The 15,096-nt window shown below is 42.2% G+C and overlaps 1 long non-coding RNA gene across 1 annotated transcript in view; it reads left to right on the top strand.

Moving 5' to 3' along the window:
- Positions 1-8,819: 8,819 nt before the first annotated feature.
- The window catches only part of LOC146855191 (uncharacterized), a 240,125-nt gene continuing 233,848 nt past the window's right edge, over positions 8,820-15,096 (top strand). The window contains exons 1-3 of the long non-coding RNA XR_014981285.1: positions 8,820-8,898; positions 11,325-11,504; positions 13,153-13,279. This is a non-coding gene — a long non-coding RNA (uncharacterized LOC146855191). The remainder of the gene's footprint in view (positions 8,899-11,324; positions 11,505-13,152; positions 13,280-15,096) is intronic.

The following is a 15,096-nucleotide window of genomic DNA, read 5'->3' as shown; positions in this document are numbered from 1 at the left end:
TGGATTGTGTCCTTATGAATTTTGGGCACACCGTAGATGGCTGCCATTTTTGGATTTTCTATATTAAGGAAATCAAACTCCAGTTTGCAGATGGTACCAGTTTCTAATGCTCTTTTAGTGGAGTTAAAGATTTTTCGTTGGACACGGACAGTGGGGTCTGTTTTGACTGGTTGGTAATATACCGTATCTTCAAGAAGCTCTTGCATAGTTTGTATGTATTTATCGGTGTCTACCACCACTATGCCTCCTCCTTTGTCACAGTTTTTTATTGTAACATTCGAATCTTGTCTGAGATTAATAAATTCATCTAGTTCATCTCTGTTTAGATTAGGTAAGGGACGATGGAAGGGGCTAATGAGATGTTTGAGTTGATTAAGTACTATGGTTTCAAAAATCTGTACCTCTGGCCCTACCTGATCTAATGTAGGGGTAAAAATAGATTTAGGTCTAAGGCCAGAATGATTGACCTGGATAGATTCATTCGAGTCTTCCATATTAGTAAAATACTTTTTAAGACGCACTTTCCGGAAAAATGCTATTATATCCTGGTGTAATTCAAAGATGTTAATGCCCGTATGTGGTGCAAATGACAAGCCCTTCGAAAGAAGAGAGATGGTCGCATTCGAGAGTTCTTTCTTAGATAAATTAAAGATAGGTATATCTGTTCTAATCTCCAGTGTCGAACTTTCGTCATTGCCATACATGGATTTGTTAGTTATGATCTCCAATATTGGGCATTCCTTGTGACCAGAAGTTCCTGGTTGTTCTGTGTGTAGTTTCCCCGATTGTAGGTGTTTTGATATCTGGGTTGATATGTCGGTCTCCAAGGGCCCCGTCTCATTTGTCATCTGCCTAAAAAAGGGGATTGGCCAGAGCTTTGGTTACCCATGTTTGTGGCCCGATGTCCCTCTTAGTGGAATTGGTTTGTACTACCCTCTGTCTCGGAATCTGATGTATCCGAAAAAGTGACAACTTTTCGTATCGGGCGTTGATATTCATTAGGTTCGGACTCTTGGTATTCTCCTTGTTTGAAGAATTGTTCATTCAGATATGGATAAGTCCTTTCTTTGGTATTGAATCTTATATCTTTTTTCAGTTTATCACTTTTTCTTTTAGTCAAATAATCAGAGTAAGACATGACTTCTTTATCAATTTCATCTAGAGTTTTTTTCGCTTCTTCAAGGGCATTATTTTGCTTGATTTTTTCTTCTAATGAATTTAATTCTAACAGTAGGGTTTATACAAGTTCCTTTGCAGTTTCTATAATTAATATCATGAGGTCACGTGAGCATCTATTTGCTATAAGTGACCATTTTTCAAGGAACGATCGTATTTGTACAAATAGGCCTGGAATATTTCTAACTCTTAGTCCCTGTGGTATTACCCCTGCTTTGAGGTAATCAAGCATAAATTTGCCATGAAGATCTATTCTGCAGATCTTTTTTTTAAGTTGCAGTAGTGTGTTCAAATCCTCATTGTTAGCTGGATTGGTAGAATGTCTTAAATTATTAGTGGTTGTTTGTGATCCTACTAGGAGAGCATATTGCTCATCCGAGAATCCAAAAGTTTGCAATGTATCCATGATATATAAAGATGGGAGACAACTCTCAAAGGAAAGAAAAGAAAATCTAAACACCAATAGATGAAAGACAGAAAAGTAGAAAAAAGATTATACTAAAAATATGTCTCACAATTGTTCGATGCAAACTAGAGAATAAAAATTGTTCAATGCAAGCTGGAGAATAAAAAACAACAAAGGATAAAGAACAATAAGAGCCCCACGCAGGCAGGCTGTGGGAAAAATGAATGTAAATGAGGAAGAAGAGTGTGACATCTTCACACAAAGCTGCCCTGTCCCCAGTCGTGTGCCACCAGATTCACCCAACTCAGCAACTGGCACAAGAAGACCCAGAGTGAGATGGAGACACCATGGCATACAGTTACTCCCCCACTACCATGACACACATTGAGTCTACCAGTAGCATCTACTTTTCAAAAGACACTTGTGTCAGTGTCCCAAGGTAAGAAGAAAATCCAGGCTACTATTACAGTCATGTTTAGGCAAGGGGGACCCTAGGAGCAAACCCACCCATCTGCACGTTTGTACAATGGGAAGCTGGCACTGGACCTCCTCCCTTTTTCTTTTGTAGAAGGAGTAGGATTCTTAGAATTTGTGGCAGCCATCTGCCCAAAATGGAAGGTACTAAGTAGGACCTATTTTTCCAAAGTGGCTGTTTTGGTGCTGCATCACGATGTGCTGCAGTTGGTTGGACAAGCTTTGCAGCAAAGTGTTGTCCACACCATCCAACATCCACCTGATGACAGACATGTGGACCAGTTGTCAGGTGACTGATTACATGTGCTTCACTGCACACTGGATCTCTTTTTCAGGGGTTAAGCAAAAGATATATTCAGGTCTTAACCCTGAAGAAAGTTTTAAGAACGTTCAGCGGCATGCAACACGGGCCATGTTCGTGATGGAGAAATCACATACAGCTGTAAACATCTTGGAGGAATTATTTAACAGCAAGTGGTATGAATGGCTATGACCCAGACATCTTAAATTGGATTTGTTGCCACAATGGCAGTAACATAGTCAAGTCCTGTGTTTGGCCCATTGCATCAGCTTGACATAGTCAGCAATATACTGACCACCTACAGAAAAATCTGCTCTCATTCCAGCCATTCTTTTAAAGCTTGGAAGCAGATGTGGATTATTCAGCATAATATTAGAGCCACAGTTAAAGCCCTGATACAGGAGGTGCCTACACGTTGGAACTCCTTCTTTTGCATGTTGCGCAGTACAAACAGATCAAGGACTATGTCATTCAAAGAGGAGGGGATGCAGTTGGGAAAGCTAAGACCATGGATGCGGAAAAATAGGGCCTAGTCAAATGCCTGACAGAGATGCTACTCCGCTTTGTGGTTTCACAGAGGAAGTTAGCAAGGAGGACAGTACGATGTGCCAAGCTATCTCATTGTTGCATCTCCTGCAAGACCAGGTAAAGAAGGTGTCTGAAAGGTTCGCCCGGAAGGTTTGGATGAAAACTCAGAAGTTCATGCCTTGGGGGAGACTTTAGTTCTTCGCTTGGCTTTTAATATAAGGCTTCAACATGACATCAGCAAGTCCAAAGGGTACATCTCTGCCACACTACTTGATCCACGGTACAAAAATATTCTGCCCACTTTTATTCCTTTTTCTGAAGGGGATGTTTTAAAATACAAGAGGTGAATTCTAGAGCAAGCCCGAGACTTGGAGAAAGAATGGCTGGAACGTCCAATCCCTCCTGTAGTTCTGGTGTGCTGCCTTCAGATTCCAGAGTGGGCAGTCTTGTCTCACGGCAGCCAACAACACTATCAATCAGAACACCGGCAACAACAGTAACAGAAGGACCGGACCCAACCTCTGCATGCATTGTATTGGTTTCAATTGACAGGGCTCAAGTCCAGTGCAGAGGCAATGGCAAAACAGGTTGAGTAAGTGGCAGCACCAATGACCATCTAAAGGATGTTCCAAGAGTATATGGATGATCTTAAAGAGGTCTATGTGGCTCAAAGTTCATTGATGTATTGGTATGGGAAGATGCGACAATGGCCAGAGCTCAGCTTGCTGGCAAAAAAGTATCTGGCTTACACTGTTGCCAGAGTGTCTGCTGCATGTGCGTTCAGTGCAGCCCGTGCGAAGGACCGGTCTCTCACCTCAAAATGTGGACAGATTGACCGCGATCTAAATGATCCAACATTTTATACCACGCAATTACACAGTTCCTGAAACAGCAGCACAGGAGGAGGAGGAGGGTGATTGGCCCGAACATGATTCAAATGTGTTAGCTGACCAACTTCTGGGTGAACCACCTGAGTTTGAGGATGAGCTCTACTTCAAGTCTAAGGGGCAGATTTACAAACCCGTACGCCACATTTGTGCCGCCGTTGCGTCACTTTTGTGACGCAGCAGCAGCGCAAAGCCAGCGCCATGCAGCGAGGTATTTACAACGTGACGCATCTAGGGAGATGCATCACGTTGTAAAGCCCTGCGCCACATGTGGGCGTTCCGGCACCGGGAGGGGGGCGTTCCGGCACAGGAACGCCTCTGAAAAGTGGCTGAGTGAAATCTACAAGATTTCACTCAGTCACTTTTACGGCCATTCTGCGTCAAAACCCTGCACCTGCTTGAAGCAGGCATAAGGATTGACGCAGCATGTTAGGAATAGGGGCACCCCGAGCCTTGCTGGAGCTGCGTCGCGCTTGTGACGTGACTCCAGCAATGCGCCGCCTTTCTGCCGGGGGATGCGACATGCATCTGCCCATCTGTGCGCCACGGTGCGCCGCATTGTAAATGCGGCGCAGCAGTGGTGGCGCATGGGTGGGCAGCTGCATCGCAACTCTTCTGGCGCATCCCTGCTGATTAGCAGAGATGCGCCAGAAGTTGTAAATCTGCCCCAAGTATGCCAGTGCCCCCATAGAAATTTTATATTTTTTCTTGTTTAGCTTAGTTCTTTCTTTGCAAAAAAACAACAACAAAAAAATAGCAAGAGGAACATTATTATTTTTGTGCCAGATTTATGCTGCCCCACCTTATTTATTAGTCACATATATATTGCCGGATTGCAGTTGGACCAGTGTGCATTGAAGAAGCCTTCACAATTCCTAGGACTTATGGTGACATGTGTGCCAATAGTGCACCAGAAACTTGACCTACGCAGGAAGTCCTAACTTAAAGGAAAAAATCCCATCACTCACTGAAGTGACATGCTTCATCATCTGGGATCTCCTCCGGGCTGTAACTCCTAGTACAGCCGAGGGCTACAACCCCCTCACTGTGAGAGAGGAGCTCTGGGATGTTGTATTGATGTTATCCCTAACTAAGGGCTACTAAAACCCAGGATGAAGAGCTGTTAATGTTGTATGTAAGTGATGAGCACAGTGCAAACTAATGTGAAAATGTGAAAAATGGGCTAAAACTAACTATCAGGTGAAAAAGACTTTTAATGGTTATCTCTTGATGTTAGGATTAACAACAGTGCAAAATTCAGTTTTAACATAATAACTGCAACTGTGGTCTACATGTTTTGGCTATCATGACCTGACAAGTGTCTAGCCTTCTTCAGGACCTAGATGTTAAGTGCTACTGCGTTATGTGTACTCGAAAATAGGTGTAACCAAAAAATAAATGAATGGAACCAATACAACCTACACCACACAATTTCTCTGATGGTGGCTCATGGTGTACTACTCAACCTGTGTAGAAAAAGATGAAGGACATCAATTATTCATATGTCAGTGAGGATTATGCGTAAGTCAGTTAGTAACACCAACTATTACGATGTCTAATGGAAACTTACCTGTGAATTACGAGTAAGAAACATCACCTCACCTGGCAGCAGTTCAGGACGTGAGGCACCGCTCTGAAACAGTATCAAACAGTGAAAATATCTGATCCAATTAGGTGATCTGTTTAAATCAAACAGTGAAAACATCAGATTCAATTCAGTGATCTGTTTATATCAACAACTTGTGACGAATATAAAGGCTTTGTTAGAAAAAACAATAATAATAATAATCCACATTTGTAAAGCGCGAACAATAAACTGTAAGGGTCTCTAGGCGCTGGGGGCCGTCGGGAAGATTAAGCAAGCTATTGCCCAGAGTCACATGGTGCTGGGCTAATCTGCCGCCGGCGCCGGGGATCAAATCGTGATCCCCAGATTTCAGAGTCAGTCGCCCTGGCCGGGGCGCCACACCTCTTCCTCTGAAATTAAAATGAATTCATAGTTCAACTACAATGTGAGTATCATGTATGTAGTTGTCTATTGTTCAATGTCATAAGGTGTTGTAGCAGACAGTGAATAGACATAAGCCTTAATCAAAAAAATTATCAGAGAGAAAACATGGACTATATCTCTGTTATGCAATAATCAGAGATTTAATTATTTACTAACCCCAAGAAAATATCTTCCACAAGACTTTATTTCTGCATGATTGGAAAAACCAGATCATTGATAATCAGAGGATAGACGTGACACCATTACTTAACCTCTTCAGCGCGGCGCGGATTTCCGCGCCACGCTGAAGATTCCGTGTGCGGGCGGGGCCATGACGGAACGGTTCCGTCATGAGCACAGCGCAACCGACGTGCATGACGGAACCGTTCCGTCATGCGCGTCGAAGGGGTTAATGCAGTGTTAAAGAAACGGTGTAACCTAAACAATTGTATGAATGAAAACTGAACGCTGCCTACCAACGCATCAGCTAGCACATGATGTTGGTAATACTTGTCTGGTATCTCATGAAAAGAAATACCGTAAGTTGTAAACTAACACCCATTGTCTTTGATTGTAAGGTTGCAAGACATATGAGCGGCTCAAATGTAGGAAACTTATTGAAAAGCTAGCGCATCGTGTGTTCACGCAGTTACTAGCCTGTATGGACATAAGTCAATAATGACGACAATTGTTAAAACTTCCTTGCTGCTGCTTACGATAAGGATATAGTTATTGAGGGCAGCTTAAATCTAAAAAAAAACATTATGCATCACTAATGGAGCAGCTAAAGTGCAAGGCTGTTATTGTCTCATTGCACAGTGCCTCTTAACAACAAAAAGAGAGTTAACAGTACAAACGGCACCAATTGCACTTACGAGGCAGGAGCACAGCGCATAGCGCGTAGCGCAAAACATATCCTGCAGATCTATCTGTTTATAAACTGCCGAGTTTGGGAGGGCTTACTTCTCCATCGGTACTCCGGGCTATGCAAGGCTGCAACCGGCGGCACCGTGTCAGGATCCTTCCTTCCATTTTATTCAACTGAAGTTCCGATTCACCCATGGTCGCTCCGGAAATGACGTAACTGAGCTCATGAGGTAACTGGGAAATGTAGTTGTTTGCAAGACAATACTGACGATCTCATGATTGATTCATTAGATTACGGCAGCATATATAGGATGCTAATCTGGTTTAACAATTCTATTGATATCTGTGTGTTCATCAGATGTCAAAGCGCGATCGCTAAGATTGACCACTAAACTTAGTCCGTGCTTGTTCCTGGTTGCGGTGTCACTTTTTTCTTGCTTCGTATGCTCTGCTCCTCGATGATACTGGCGGGCGGCCATACGCCAAGGGTGCTCACGAGGAAGGTGAATAAATCAACAGGCCCAGGAACACTGGAGCCCAGCAGTATCACAGAGGAGCACACGGAGCATGAAAAAAGTTACACCGCAACCAGGAACAAGCACGGACTAAGTTTAGTGGTCAATCTTAGCGATCACGCTTTGACATCTGATGAACACACGGCTCTCAACAGAGGGCTTGGTTTTGTTCAAAGTTTTGGAGAGGACTCCTTTCAAACACAACGCAAACTTGTGCAATTCTTCAGAAAAAAACGCCTCACGGTTACTATACAGTAGCCGTCATCTCAGGTCACTTCGCAACAACTTGCCATATGGACAATTTTTGCGCATTAGATGTAATTGTTCAACTAAAGAGAAATTCAATGAACATGCGGAAACTCTCTCTTTACAATTGAAGGAAAGGCAATATCACAGAAAGTTGATTCGCCAGTCAATGAAATGTGCATCCAATAACAACAGGGATGAACTTTTAGAAATCAAAACACCCAAGTCGAACACTTCCTGATTTACGTGTGTGAACCCCTTCAGCACCTCATTGAATGGAATTCAAAAAGCCATATGCAAACATTGGTGTATTTTGAACATTGATAAGGAAACTATACCTTCACCTCTGTTTTCTTTTAAAAGGAGTTCTAACATTAAAGACAGCCTGGTGCACACACGACCATTTAACAAAGTTTTAACACCTTCCACTCAAGACACATCGTGGAATTTTCCACCAGTCCAGGGGCATCACCCCTGTGGGTCATGTGCGGCTTGTCCTCAAACAAGTCATACTACTACGGTAGACAAAGGGACCGACAGACCGTGGTCTCAAATCAAGCACACTAATTGCAATAGTGATAAACTTATCTATCTTATCACATGCCCTTGCCAACTGAAACATGTGAGCATGAAGACTCGTAAGATTAAACTTTGCATTTCAGAACATAAGAGCACGATTAGGTGCAATAGGCAGTCCACCTAGTTGACCACTCATTTTCTAACCGCCCAACATAAAGCAGATGAATTGCGTTGGAGAGTGTTAGAGCAACCGTTTATTTCTATCCATGTTACAGATGTCACAACATTTCTTTTCCAGAAAGAACAGCATTGGGTGTTTAAGCTCAAGAGCGATAGCAGAGGTCTCAATGATGATATACCATGGACCCTTCTATAATCTCTGTCTAGAAGTCAGCTTTACGCTTTTTCTCTGCTTGATGTATGTGACATATTTTATTATATGCAACAGCGCCAAGAAATTCTTTGATAATCATAAACATCTTCTAACAGAATCGTAATGGATCTTAGATATGTGTTTTTCAAACCATAAATGACACTAGCTCTTCACTTTGCCCTTGTATTCAGCCATTTTCTATATGCATTTATTTAATGCAGCCGTGCGGCACTTTTTATGTGCTCATTCAATCACTGGTAACTTTATGGTACCATGATGTAAAATCCAGCTACACAAACGATTGGCTAATACGCTTTTTCAATGCTTTATTTAGCATTTTACTCACTTTGAAAAATCGATGTCTATAAAATATCAATAGAATTGTTAAACCAGATTAGCATCATATATATGCTGCCGTAATCTAATTAATCAATCACGAGATCGTCAGTATTGTCTTGCAAACAACTACATTTCCCAGTTACCTCATGAGCTCAGTTACATCATTTCCGGAAGGACTATGGGTGAATCAGAACTTCAGTTGAATAAAATGGAAGGCAGGAACCTGACACGGTGCCTCCGGTTGCAGCCTTGCATAGCCCGGGGTACCAACTGAGAGGTAAGCCCTCCCAAACTCGGCAGTTCATAAACATATAGATCTGCAAGATATGTGCTGTGCTCCTGCCTCGTAAGTGCAATTGGTGCCATTTGTACTGTTAACTCTTTTTTTGTTGTTAAGAGGCACTGTGCGATGAGACAATAACAGGCTTGCACGTTATCTGCTCCATTAGTGACGCATAATGTCTTTTTGGAGATTTAAGCTGCCCTCAATAACTATGTCCTTATCGTAAGCAGCAGCGTGATAGTTTTAACAATTGTCGTCATTATTGACTTATGACCATACAGGCTAGTAACTGCGTGAACATGCAATGCGCTTGCTTTTCAAAGAGTTTCCTACATTTGAGCCGCCCATATGTCTTGCAACCTTACAATCACAGACAATGGGTGTTAGTTTACAACTTACCGTATTTCTTTTCATGAGATACCAGAGAAGTATTACCAACATCATGTGCTAACTGATGCTTTCGTAGGCAGCGTTCAGTTTTCATTCATACACTTGTTTAGGTTACACCGCTATCCTCTGATTATCAATGATCCGGTTTTTCCAATCATGCAGAAATAAAGTCGTGTGGAAGGTATTTTCTTGGGGTTAGTAAAAAATGACATCTCTGATTATTACCCCATTATAAGCATAGAGATATAGTCTATGTTTTCTCTCTGATCATTTTTTTGATTAAGGCTTATGTCTATTCACTGTCTTATTCACTATTCACCTTATGACATTGAACAATAGACAACTACATACCTGATACACACATTGTAGTTGAACTATGATTTCATTTTAATTTCATTTCTTGACATCAGTATCATACTTGTAGTTTCCTTTCATGGTTGTTATATTGTTTTTTTTCTATCAAAGCCTTTCTATTAGTCACAAGTTGTTGATATAAACAGATCACTTAATTGGATCTGATGTTTTCACTCTTTGATATAAACAGATCACCTAATTGGATCTGATATTTTCACTGTTTGATACTCTTTTCTGAGCGGTGCCTCGCGCCCTGAGCTGCTGCCAGGTGAGGTGATGTTCCTTACTCATAATTCACGGGTAGGTTTCCATTGGACATAGTAAACTTGGTGTTACTAACTGACTTACGCATAATCTTCACTGACATATGATTAATTGATGTCCATCATCTTTTTCTGCACAGGTTGACTAGTACACCATGAGCCTCCATCAGAGAAATTGTGTGGTGTAGGTTGTATTGGTTCCATTCATTTTTTTTTTGGTGACACGTATTTTCGAGTACACATAACGCAGTAGCACTTAACATCTAAGTCCTGAAGAAGGTTAGACACTTGTTAGGTCATGATAGCCAAAACATGTAGACCACCGTTGCAATTATTGTGTTAAAGCTGTATTTTGCACTGTTTTTAATCCTAACGTCAAGAGATAACCATTAAGTCTTTTTCTCCTAATAGTTAGTTTTAGCCCACTTTTCACATTTTCACATTAGATTGCACTGCACTCATCACTTACATACAACATTAACAGCTCTTCATCCTGGGTTTTAGTAACCCTTAGTTAGGGATAACATCAATAAAACATCCCAGAGCTCCTCCCTCAAAGTGAGGGGGCTGTAGCCCTCGGCTGTACTAGGAGTTACAGCCGGGAGGAGATCCCAGATGATGAAGCATGTCACTTCGGTGAGTGATGGGATTCCGTCCTTTAAGTTAGGACTTCCTGTGTAGGTCACGTTTCTGGTGCACTATTGGCACACGTCACCATAAGTTGTAGGTGGTGTTAATAGACCCTCGGAATATATTGTTTTGTATATGTAGAGGTGTGGATATAGTCCGTGCTGGTCTCTAAACTTTTCCCGCGGACCGTCACATCCTGGTTCGTATTCTTTGCCTCCTCAATTCCTTCAGTACATTGGGGACAATGCCTGCCCCCTCACATTCCTAGTGCCTAATACCTATTGCTTTTGACATCACTTAGCAGGGCTGTCCCAATAAATCATTTATTATCTACAAGACTGCCGGCCAATACCAAATTCCAATGTGTTGCCTGCATCAAAGATGATTGAATACCAAATACCTGAACTTCCCAAGCTTGGATTGGATGAGGCAACTTCAACTATTGAAACAGTGAGTGACTGATTGCGTGAGTGATGATTTAAGTTGACTGATGATTTAAGTTGACTGATGATTCATGTGGGGTCGGACAGTGAGGGAGGGTGTGTTGAACTGTAATATAGGAAATTTTTTGGGATGACTATTAATTTACATTGTTTGGAGCTCGAGTGATGGGTGCTCATTATTTCCCCTGTAGGTAATCAGCCCTTTCACACTCTGCCAGATTTAATTGCAGGGTGTTCTCCATTTTTCTGGTTAATCAGAGACAAGAACAGTCCCTTAAGTTACCATACAAAATCCTATTGAAAATACCACAATTTTGTTTCTCTATTTGTTCTTCATCAGCAGTGCACTCCACGTCCATCTTGCTCGGGTCATCAAGATTCATCATGATGATGACTGGTCTGATACGGTGTTACTCGGAGTCAGGAGGAGTATCAAGCAAGATCTCAGGGCGGGAGCTGCAGGACTACCTCATCAACAGTTAGAAGCAGGAAGTTATCGAGTATCAACTTCAGTTCAATGGTAAATGAAGAGTATGAGGCCTAGTACTCAGCTGTGTGTAATAGAGTGAGGTGCGTTTGTGAAATGCTGCTCTGCATGTGTGTGTGTGTGTGTGTGTGTGTGTGCGTGTGTGTGTGTGTGTGTATTGGACTTGTGGCAAAAGTGATACTCTGAGACCCTCTTTTGTTTTTTTTGCTCTGCCTCCTGAGTTTTCCAGAAACACTACTCATGAAGCTTACCTTCCTTCTGTCCTTCTCCTTGACTCTAAAATACAGTTTCTCTTTTACAATCTGCAGGCATTCTTTTAGTCTCCTTCACGAACAAAAGGTGAAAGCTAGCTGTGCTCAACAACACTCCTGCTTGCCTACCAGACCAGTGCAGACTTATATGTGGATGTACTTTGTGGGCTGTGGAGATCAGCTCTAGGACTTGTCTGCTTCCGCATAGGGACTTTTTCTTTCTGTTCAACTGTCTCTATTTAACTTTCTTGATAGAAAACGATCAGCAGAGCTCAGTAAAATACCAGAATTACTTTAGCATTCTGTAGATTCCAGTCCATAGAAATTGTCTTCCACGAGCACCCATAGACAATAATAACCTTTTTCAAATCTTGTATTTTCAGTGATATGACCACTGATGGCCCTGATTTTATATTAAAAACAGAGCTTAGGACTATACCATTTCCCGTTGAAAAGCAATATTTCTCTCCATGTGTTCCCATACATGGCGTGTCATGCAGTTTGGTGCTTACTTTCCGTCCATGTTAAAGAACAGTAGATGTTTCAGCACCTAGGCTAATGTGCCGCATAGCTATATATATATATATATATATATATATATATATATATATATATATATAAGGTCCCAAAGGTGAGACCGATTACACTGCAAATGCTTGTTATTTTAAAAATCATATTAACTAAGAGAAGTGGGTGGGTGGGTTCACTCTCCAACGTAAAAGACAGAACATTTATTAATCTAATAAATTGGGTCTCGGGGGCAGAAGGACCGTTTGCAGAACATTTACCTGTACTCTGTCATACTCATTCCTTTGTTTCCTTCTAACAACCGATTGATGGTGAATGATGTGCTGCTGCTTATTGCCCAGATGAATGTTGGCCTTGTGTTGTAGTCTTTGTCAAACCTTTTGCCAAATCCTATTACCCATCCATTCATCAAACCCCTAACCCACTTCCCGAGGCTGTTTGATTTATTGAGGTGTGGCTTAAATTACACCCTTAATGAATCAAACACTTGGTGTTGCGGATGTGGTGAAAGCAACACCAACTTACTGTAGAATCTTCTAAGCAGTAGCCCACACCAGCCCATTACCAATCCACGCATTAAAAATTATCCATATATTTTTTAACTGTAGAATGAAGAACATCAGTCATCAGCATCATCGTTCATGCCTTATGTTGCCTAACTGTAATAGCCTAACCTAAGCCTGTCTACTCCTGACTTTGGGTCCATTTTTTATAACTTCACGATTTCACACATAATAATGCTAGCTCCACATTAGCCCAATCTTACTAGTATGGCAAATTTTTCTATTTCAGTACAATAAGGAATTTCATTGTGTCATCACGTAGTAATCAGGTGGTGTCAATTCTTGTAAATCTTTGATAAATATACAACCCACTTACTCAGCACTTCTACTTCCATTTAGTTACCTACATTGGATAATCAATCATTCAGATCAATCCTACAGTTGGAGCTCACCTGGTGGAACTGGAAGGGGGACCTCGCTTGTGAAGTTGTGATGCCTCCCCTTTTATTGCTGTATGTATATTCAGGTAAGACAACTAGTATGGATGAATTTTAACTTAGTAAGAAATGAATTAACTGCTACTGTTTTTTATCTAGATAGTTGTACACAATTTAGGTCATCATGGCAGCATTCCCGATAATGGTCAAGATAATCAGAGTAGTATAAGCCTAGACGCTCTCTCTTAAGTAACAAGCACATAAGCAGACTACGTAAAACTACTTGAAAGCAGAAGTGCTGTTGGACCTGGCCCTTTTTGCAGGGTTATCCCTAAGCTTTTGGCTTCTGCCTCCTATTTTTTCCTAACCTGGTGTTGTTGGTTTTAGGACTCTGGCCACTTTACCACTGCAGATCAGTGCTAAGGTGCATATGCTCTCTGTGTTAAGTTTTATCATGATTGGTTCCTCCTGATTGGCATATTTGATTTACTAGTAAGCCACTAGTAAAGCGTACTAAGTGTGCCAAGGCCTGTAAATCAAATGCTACTAGTGGGCCTACAGCACAGCTTGTGCATCTCACATGAGTAGCCCTGAAAAGGTATCCCAGACCTGCCACTGCAGTGTCTGTGCGCAGTTTTAAACTGTCATGTCAACCTGGCAAGTGCACCCACTTGCCAGGCCCTAATCTTCCTTTTTCTTACATGTGAGGCACCCCTAAGGTAGGCCTGAGGTACCCCCTTGGGCAGAGTGCAGTGTATGTGAAAGGTAGGACATGCACTGGTGTGTGTGACATGTCCTGATAGTGATATACTGTAAATTTTGTTTTTCACTATTGAAAGGCCCTCTTTCCTCATAGGATAGCATGGGAGTTAATGTGTAATATCTTACAAGTGTAACTTCCTATTGGGACAAGATAGAGAAATAAAGTTTAGGCTCTCTGAACTCAGAATTTATTAACACATATTTTAGTAAAAATGGTTTTTAAATTGTCTGTTTGAAAATGCCACTTTCAGAAAGTAGGCATTTTCTTGTTTAACCATTCTGTGTGCCTCTGCCTGTTGTGTATTGACTGTCTTGTTTTGGAGTGACATGGGCTGTGGATTTGCATTCACTGTAGACAGCCACTGGGGGGTTGTGGTGTGCCTGGCCCTTCCTGGATGACTCAGAACTGAGCTGAATAAACCTCGGCTGAATTTAGAGTAGTGGAAGGAGATTTCCTTGCACCTGAATAGGGTCTGTCTCTCTTGCACAATGCTGTCTCCATCCCCTGTGGTCATACTGCACCAGTGAGGACAGAAATGGTTTGGACTGGGTTCAGAGACCCTTGCACAGAGAGAACAAAGACATTTTGGGGTATTAGTATTACACCTGAAACACCAGAACTTTAAATTACTCCTAGACTCCAGAGAAACCTTTGCCAAGTAAAAAACTGTGAGGAGGAGTACTGCCCCTTTGCTCTATGCTGTGTGGGGTTGGCCTGCAGTTTCTGTTTCTGTCAAGTAGAAGACAAAGACTAGAACTTTGCTTTGAACCTGCATGAAGAAGATCTCCAAGGGCCTGAAGTGTGCTGGCCTCCTGTTCTGAAGTCTCAGGGACACAAAGACTTCACCCCCGTCTCTCCTGTACCCTCTTGCTGAGAGGTCGGACCTGCCAGGAGGTGCCTATTCCAGTTTTGGACCCCTGGAGATTGAACCCTGTTTCCGATGTCATTAGCGACGTCGCTGCGATGCCTCGACCAGCACCAAGGCCTGGGGCACTGCTCATAAAGTGAACGATGCACCGCTCTGCGTGCCACTCAGCTCTAACACCCTTCGACGCCCACTGACACCTGCAGTTATCGGCCGTGCCCAACGCCAGCACTCGGTGCGACTCCGTCATCGCCAGTGCCTGCATCTTGTTATTGCGG

This window comes from Triturus cristatus, chromosome 4_1 (assembly GCF_964204655.1).
Source record: "Triturus cristatus chromosome 4_1, aTriCri1.1, whole genome shotgun sequence".
NCBI lineage: Eukaryota > Metazoa > Chordata > Amphibia > Caudata > Salamandridae > Triturus > Triturus cristatus.
Note: the sequence above shows the minus strand (reverse complement) of the source record. Positions and strands in the feature narration are given on the sequence as shown.